The sequence below is a fragment of the Erithacus rubecula genome (assembly GCF_903797595.1).
Source record: "Erithacus rubecula genome assembly, chromosome: 14".
Taxonomy (NCBI): Eukaryota; Metazoa; Chordata; class Aves; order Passeriformes; family Muscicapidae; genus Erithacus; species Erithacus rubecula.
This window is the reverse complement of record NC_136666.1, coordinates 11512472-11521474: the sequence shown is the minus strand read 5'-3', so window position 1 is coordinate 11521474 and position 9003 is coordinate 11512472.

Below are 9003 nucleotides of genomic sequence, written 5' to 3'. Positions count from 1 at the left end.
TCCATCAACAACAGACTAGAATGTGTATTTATGCAGAATGAGTATGTTGGCTCTATGTCTTTCAGGAAATACAGGGCAGAGAGCAATGCAGTAGATGGTAGAAGTCAAAGATGAGCATGGAATGCTGGAACTGCAAAACACTGTTTCAAGGAGTGATTCAAGAAATAAATCTGAACCATTGAGGAAAGATAAATAATGTGCATAAATGGCAAGGAAACTGCAGACCTGATTCTCTGTCCTGGCTTATGGTTTTCATAAGGTGCTACAAAGACTGATTGATCCCTTTTTCCTTACTAAATTCTAACTGCAGTTCTACCACTGTCACATTCATTTTATGGAAAAATGTTTCTGAAATGAAGGATGAACTGATATAATTGCAGTGATCCAAACTATCTATGAAGCACCTGGGAGTAGGTACCCCATGCAGACAATAGCTTAAAGTACATCTTCAAAAGGGACACTCTATAAACTCTCACATCAACACTTTCACCTGGGGATCACCTGGCTTGGGTTAGGGTATTCTGGCTGCAAAACCCCCAAACTCACACTACCCAAAACACAGGTCCACAGGTTTCTAGAGAACTCCTCCTTTTTTGTGTGAAGCTGAGGTGCTCACATAAGGTAAGTGTTTTCTCTATCCATTTTAACAGTGTCAGTTAATGGATTATCATTGTGCCCCTGTGCAAAAGAATGATTCATTGAAGCCAAAAGCTCCTTTGTTTTACTTGCAAAAACTTAATGTTAGTATGCAGTGAAATTACAGACCTCATTAGGAAAGGTTTTTGTTGGGCTTCCGTCTTCTCCCATTATTGTTAGATTTTCAGCAAAATGTAACCAATATTCCCTGTTATTTAATTAGCAAACACAAAAAAAAGGTGTTTAATGATGCCTGTGGCACACTGCATAGCTTATGCAAATATCTAATGGCACCTTAGAGGTAAATAACCCCCAATAAACTTTCACTGAGATAAATAACCCTTCAATAAACTCTGAAATCCATATTTTATTGTAGAGATAAGTTACTTTGATGACATCAAAACTGTATTGCTGAATTCAGCATAGTTATTTCTTTAGTTACTCAGAAAATCTTGAAGCAAACCCCATGAATTTCACCCTTCTGACTGGACCTAGTGACCAGGGCTCTGTGCTTCTTGGTGAAGTCTAAACAACCATTACTGTGAGTAAGGATGGCTTTCTCTTTATTGCTTTTTAAAAAATAATTTATTTTTAATTTTATATTTTGCTGTGTGCCACTAAGGGGACAAATTGCTTCCCTCTTGTTCAGCCTTCTGCTGCCCTTTTATGCCAAATCTGATCTTTCCAGCACAAGTTGAGTGGATTCAGATAATTGATCTTCCAGGAAACTTCTTCACTGCAGACTTTCTTTTCCCTGCTAGATAAATCTGCTTTGCTGCCAGCTGAGCTGTGGCTGTGATGCAGCAGCAGCCCTGGATGTCCAAGCAGGGTGGGCAGGGGCAGATCCCAGCAGCTCAGCAGAGCTCAGACCCCCAAGGAGCTGCTGCAGCTGAAACCTGAGCAGGTGATTCAGGTGGCCAGGACTGCCCCTCCTGTTCCCACTCTGCTGCCAGGACCTCACAGCACAAGGGGCTGAGTGAGGAGCTGCTCCAGGCAGCTGGCAGGGGAGAAAATTAAATGATTTGTGTCTAGGGTAAATTTGGACTACCACTAGACTTTAGCATTTGGATAAATTAGAGGGGTTTTACACTTCTGTAACAGAGCTACTATTTCCAACTGGTGCCTCAGGATTTTTTTAGAAGTTGCTTCACAGTGTAAACACTACAGAACCTTTTTGGAAGCTTTGTATGTGAGGGCAACTGCCTGGGAAACACAGGAGAGATTAGCAGACAGGGTAACAGCCAGTATTTCCAAAGCACTGCTGAATTTCCATAACTAATTCCAGCTTCCTGCTCAGTGTGTAGCAGTTTGGTGCTATGATCCTTCAATGGGAATTCTGTAGAAGTTTTTCTGTGTAACCTTTTCTTCTGTTAAATTTCTGACTGTCTCACGTGGGATGTGGCATTAGTTCTGTAACTTCAGTAGGGAATTGTAATCAGCAGTCTAGAGAGCTGAAGCCCTCGGGTTTATTGATCATGAATTTTGAAGGACCCTAGTCTGCCTTATTATTCAGGGCTAATTTGTTTCAAAACTTTTAAATCTTCACACAATAAATACTTAGTTTACTCACCAGTTTTTGCACAATATATTGTTTTACTAAGCTCCTTGAGATGAACATTCTCCACTGTTCTCCAGCTACATGTTTCTCACAAAGGTTTTTAGCTCAAGGCTTTGCCGGGTTTGCCAAAAGGCAAAGATGTCTTGCTGTGATCCACGAGATGTCACCAGAGGGCAACAAGTAACTGGAAATCTGTGTTAAACTTGGATTCAGGCTCAATGTACAATTAATTAAGAGAAAGGTATGTAGAAAGAGAGCCTGGGAAAGCCAACACTCCTTATGCTGGGTGACAAAGGATGCTCCAGACTGCAGCATTTTCTGTGCAGACAGCCTCTTCTATTTTTTCTGTTTTATTATGGTTTAATGGCAGCCTTCACTGTACTGCTACAAGTCAGAATGCACCACTCCAGCCAGCTCAAGGGACAACAATCATACCACAAAACAACACTTACCTAATTGCTGAGGAATGGCAGAGAGATGGGACTCGGACTGGTGGCTTCAGTGAACCCGTGTAACAGGTCAGCTGGGTTTGTTCTTTGTTTGTTTCACCTGACCATTCCCACAGAAAATCCCAGCTGGGTTTTTTTCAGGATTGCTAAATTGAAGACTTCAAGCTTCATTTTTCCATTTCAAATGCCCTGTCCCATTTCAAACTAATAACTATTACAGTTTCTACTAAAGGTTTATTTGCAGATTTACCACAGGTTTTCTCTAAGGTTTCAATCAGATGAGACAGGTTGACCTGATCTAATTAATTGGTGTTGCCAAAAGGGGTCATTCTCTTTCCCTGTCCTCCTTATGTGAGCTCTTAGTTCCACTGCCTCCCTTGCTCCAGTTGTGATGCTCTTCTGACAGTTCAGTGATGGATTCAGCTTACTGAGCCAGCAAAAACTGTATTTTTGGGGTGAGTTCTCTGTTGAATCACTGAGTAGAACTGGCTTATTGAGGAGTCATATTAGTACCAATACTAGGGTTAGTACAAAGGAAGGAATAAGGAAATAATAAGCAACAGCTTGATCTCCCTTCTCTATAGGCCTACATCTCAAATTCTTCTTCTGTTCCCTTCCCACTTGGGAAGGAGTGTAAAGTATCTATTAACCAAAATAATTTTTGTAAATGTAAGAACCAATTTTATAGTCTGTGCAGAGATAAATCACCAAACCTACTCACAGCAGAGTTCAAGCCACTCCATTTTCACCTCCTTGCCTGGCAGAGGTTCAGGGGATGAAGGTCAGTGCATACATGCTCTGGCACTACTGAAACTGTGCTTACATCAGCAGTTTAGAGGTATTTTTCCACATCTTTCCCCACTTCTGAGGGATGATGCTCACAAATCTGTAATGCATCAGGGTTTCTGGTAGGTCAGTCAAGTGAGTTGATTTGCTGGTCCAGTTGCAGCTGATTTGACACCACTGGAATACTTTGCAATCACCAACCTTGAAAAAGTTGGAGTGAGCCACTCCTGTGACTAGTGGATCCACTAGCCACTTCCTTGTCTAGCAGATTACCCAGGTCCCTCCCAAAATCTAGAAATTTAGATGTTACAGGGTGCCTTTGCTGCATTCTGTTACAAGCTCTTATATGTCCCTTTATGTAAATGCCATTGTTTTTGAAAGATAAAATGGTGCAACATGGCTGGGAATAAACATGCCATGACCCATTAGACAAAGCCATATAGACAGTCCAGATTTGTGTGTTAAAAGTGGAGACATACAGCAACTCTGCTACCCTCCACAGAAGATGAGGGGTTGTGATTAGGGTAGCATAAAATGACAGTACTATTACAATACATACGCATTTACTAACAATGGATCTCAGCTGCTCCATATCCTGACATTTAGCCCACTGGTCAGAGGATGGTATCTTTGAAACCATGGTGCTTTCTAGGCTGTTGAAGCTAAAATTCTTCAACTGTTTTGGTTGAGTGGTGAGCATAGATTTAGCTCTCTGGTTTTTGTGACTGGCTAAAGAAATTCTAGGTGAAGCTGTCTGAGGCTCATCTTTCTGTTGCAGAGGTGTTAGAAGCAACTGCTATGAAGTTCTAGGAACAAAATTTTAATATTCTGCAGTGACATGTGAGAGATTCCTGGTGCTGGATGGTAACTAAATTCTTGGCACTGAACCCATCCTCATCTTTCTTATATAGACATGGTTGGAATTCATCAGAACAGATGTGCTCTCCAGGATCAGAGGAGGGAGCTGCCAAAGCTCAGGAATTACCTCCTGCCCTCGAAGAGAACCTCCTAAAGGAGCCTTTCTCAATTCTCTTTTGTGAAGTTGAGAAAACGTTTCCATCCCATGAATAGATTTTGCATTCTGCTGGTTCCTTACAGACACACGGTGGAGCTCATTCCAGAGCCACACCAGCAGAGTTAGCTCAGAGCTCAGCTGGCTTAGCACAGGTACCCCAGCCACAGCAAACTCTTTGCTCTCTCCTCTGCTGTTAATGTGTCAAGAACAGGAGTGACCATGGGGACATGAAAGGATAAGGATTAAGCAAAAATTTTAGCTGAGAATTTGAAAGTATTAATTTCCACCAAGTTTTGACTTTGCCTTTTTTTTTCACATAAGATGAAAAAGTCATTTACTTCTGTGTGTCCAAATCCAGTGTTGGTTTTTTTTTTTAACCACAAACTTAAGCTTGATTCAGATTCAGCATAAAATTCCCCATGAATTTAATAAATCCTCTGGAGGAGACAGTCAAGTCAAATCCTCCTTGTATAATTTGTTGCTATCCCACCATCAAGGCAAGATTATACTCAGCAAACTTTCCAAAGGCATACAGTATGAGCAATGTTCACAGGTGCTGCCAACAACAGCATCAAATGACAGGGTGTGCTTATCAAAGAACAGTGTTTTCCTAGAAAGAGGGGTGGGGAAAGAGGCTTTGCTCTCACAGCCTTACTGCCTGGGCAGCAGCAAACTGAATAGATGAGCTCTGCCATCAGGTTTAGTGTAAGGGTACTCAGCCTCTTTCACATGAATAAACCCCTCCAAATTATGGGGTCAGTAGCTTGCTTGCAGTTCCCACTCACACAATGGTTAAAGGAGCCAGGAACTTGTATAATGTGATTTGGCTGCAATTCTAACTCTAGTGCAAGTGAGCAGAAATCTGAATGCAGTTGTTTTTTCAGGGACACAGCAAAGCTGTATTAACAATTTCTATAATATTCTTCAAGAAAGATGTAAAGCAGTTTTAAAATTTTAAATGCTTATGTACAAGCTGTGTTGCAAGACCATATATTTGAGATTAAAGAAATTTCAAATGTCCTAGAGCCGTGAAGTTCACTTGGCAGCCCTGAGAGAAAGCATTGTCACAGTACTGACCCTAGAAAATGCTGGCAGATTGTGTTACTGTATACATGGAAATACTGGGCTGCATGAAATCTATCCCACCAAGTGATGTGCCTCTTGCAGCACGAAGCACCAGCATTTTTCAGTAGTCAGCACTGCACTGCCTCTGGAAATGACAGAGTGTAAAATGTCAGGGATTATGGCCACCAAATCCTTTGCCTCCATAGAACTTCATTCAGCTCTGTCACCTTTCTAGAATAGAAACGTGACATATAAAATTAAAACAGGTATTTCTATGTATGCTGAAACTCAGCTCTATATGCACATACAGTGCAGCAAATCAGAATGTAGATTTCTGCAAACTCAGGGAGGGAAAGAAGTTAATTATTAATTTGGTCATTTCTTTGATGTAGCATAGTTTATGACTGGCTAGAAGGACAGTGGAAACTCTTATCTTCCTGAAATCAGGTGGATTCAGTTAACAAGAGCTATTTTATTTGCTTGAAGTTTCAAATTGTTTTCTTACTACTTTTAAGCCAAAAATTTAATCTAGCAATTATCTCACTATAGCTCTGCCACTCTGTTTTCTATCTTATTGCAACTTCTATTTCCTCACTGGCCCATGTCCTGCCCTTCACGTTTATGCACCCCTGCTACCTCTACTGCTTCCTTGGCTCAGTTACTGAGCCTTGCTTTGGTAGGGCTACATAACTGTATTTCTCTATATTCCTTTTCGTATTCCAGCTACTTGGTTCCCAAAAAAAACCCCTTAAATTATTTCCAAAGTGATCAGGCATGCTTGAAATTCAGTGCAATGCATATTTATATTGATATATTATTTTGAATTATATATGTTGAAATGCATTTTTGATTGCATTCTGCAGTTAATTTTAAAGACATTTTTACAAATAGATATGAAGAGCAATGTTTGCTTAAATAAAATAAAATAATGCACTAAGAATTCCCTCATACCAACAGATTTACAATCTTACAAAAATTTGATTTATTGCTACCTAAGTTTCCTGTGGAAAACATCTACAGAAGTCACCTACTTTGACCAAAGCAAAGATTTCTTGAAGACAAGGAAGGTTTTGGCCTTGTTTCCAAGAACATGAGGTTACAAGGCCATGGGTTGTGTGTGTGCATCTATGAGTGTTCTCTCCTTCCCCTCCCTGCAACTTGAACCTGCTGGCTGCTTTCAGGCACACTTGGGAAAGGGTCATAGGTATTCAGTTTCTAGGAGTTTCATGATAATAGCTAGCTGGGTGGGAATAAAGAGACCCCTTAACTGCCCTAGCAAAAAGGGGCAGATCTACTGGATACTGGTGTATCCACAAAATGGGGATTCCTTATAAATTCTCATCTGTGATTGTAGTAAATGTAAATGCAGTAAATAAAAGTTTATGATTTAGCATTTACCATATGAATGATGGTAAGTATGACAGTATATTTTGAAGTATGACAATATAGGAGATCAGGTTTGTTTTAGTTCTTGTGCTCATAGGAGTTTTTAATTCTGTAGCCAAAACTCCACAGTAGCAGATTGTGTCCAGTCTGATTGATAATTTGGCACTAGCATGTCACACAGGGAAGATGTCCTGTCAAGGAGGAACAGAAAATCTCCCAAGAAGTATCCAAAACTGGCATTTGGGGAAAACTACAGGATCCTTCAATAACTGTAAAAGATAAATAGGCAGGACTCATGAGGAGTTTGCTAGGAAGTTTAAATGTGAAGAGTGTGAAGAATGATAAAGCAAGATTTATATTATAAAATTGAAATAGAAATATCTTTCAAAGTACTTTGACAATAGTGCACTACTTTAGCTCTATAATAAGTTAGAAGTTAAAGTAAGACATTTTAAATTAGAGAAATCATTTTCATTGTGTGTAACAGTATTTTGACTGTTTTTAGAGTTCACAGTTAACTATAAAATTATGAGCTTAAAGGAGGGGGGAAAGTAATTTTAATGTTTTGAGGTGCATTTATTCTTTCCATTTGGAACAGTTCAGGCATTTGAACTTCAGGAATTTTGAAACTTGCTTTCTAAGAAGCATACTGGAGTCTTCTGTGCTGTTTCTGATAGCTAACAGATAAGATTTGCAGGGCCAAATTCTCTTCCTGGGTGTTGGAATTTAGCAAGCAGTATCCTTGACAAGGCAGTAGAAGGAAGGAACTGAAGTCTCTTGCATTTGTATTTTTGAGCAGATTAAGTTTCTGTAAGTAACATTAAAACTGTTGAGTAGATGTAAATGTTAAGACCAGCTCACACTGGATTCACCAGTTTTTAAAAAATCATTAATATAGCAGAAATACAGATAAGAAAGGGTAAGCTGTTCCTTAGCCTTAAATATCATATCTCCCAAGTCACATGTGTTGCTGTACCATACTACAAATCTAAAAACAATTGCGGATCTCAGTTACTAGCAGATGGAAATTCACACCTAAGCAGGTAAAATCCATGGAGACTTCTGTTTCTCAAATAGAGAAGTGTTAGAGATAAGACAGGTGAAGCTAAGAAAAGATACTGTCCTAAAACAGATGAGTTTATACTTTGAACTTCACAGTATATCTGGTTTCTTTGCCAAGGATGACTTCTCTCTACATCTCCTTTTGCTTTTTCTAGTTCTGTAGTTTTAACCTGGATTTTTTCTACTTAGTATCTTATTTTCTCATTCTCTTATTCTCTCTGTTGGGTCAGAATGTTGCTCTTCAGTAGCTGGAACTAAAGTGTTTTAGATGCATTACCTAGTTGTCAGAATGAGGTGGTTTTATATAAGCCATTCAAGGCACCTTGTGTCATTCAAAAATGATGGGTAGACTATTAAAAAACATGTATAGAGCCCCATTAAAAAACAACAACAACAACAACAACAAAAAAAAAACCAGAACAAATCACAACTTGCTAGTTATTATTCATAGGCCAAATCTCAGCAGTAGCAATGCAAAACTTGCTGTTGTTAAAATTCTGTACTAAGGTGAGGTTTGCAGAGTAAGTTTTGGCTTGCTTTTGGTTATTGAGGTGAACTTTCAAGGTGTTACAATAATTCTAACAATTTTGTGTAATGAAACTAACCATGTGATCTTCATAAAAAGATTTTTGATCTGAAAAGCTCTGTGCCTGCTTAGACAGCCAAATGTTTACATAAGCTTCTTGTATTTGAATGAATGAACTTGGTTTTCTCTAAATTTGAATGATCATTACTGGTATTGTGCTCCTTGATTTATGTCTCTGTTAAAATGTACGCTGCTAGATCAAGTCCTTCTTGTAGAAGCAGAGGAATAAAGAGCTGCCTACTATACAAAAAGCAAGGGGACTCTTGATTTGATTGCAGAGGGAGCTGTAAGAAATGACACACACCACAAATGCAAACTGATGATGCCTGTATTGGATGTTAAGGAATAAAAAGATGTAAGCAAAGAAACAATAAGGAAACAAATGAGGTTTTTTTCCCAGTGATCCAGAAGATGGTCAAGTGAGGAGAGAAGCATAGTGATATTTCTAGAGTGCATTGTG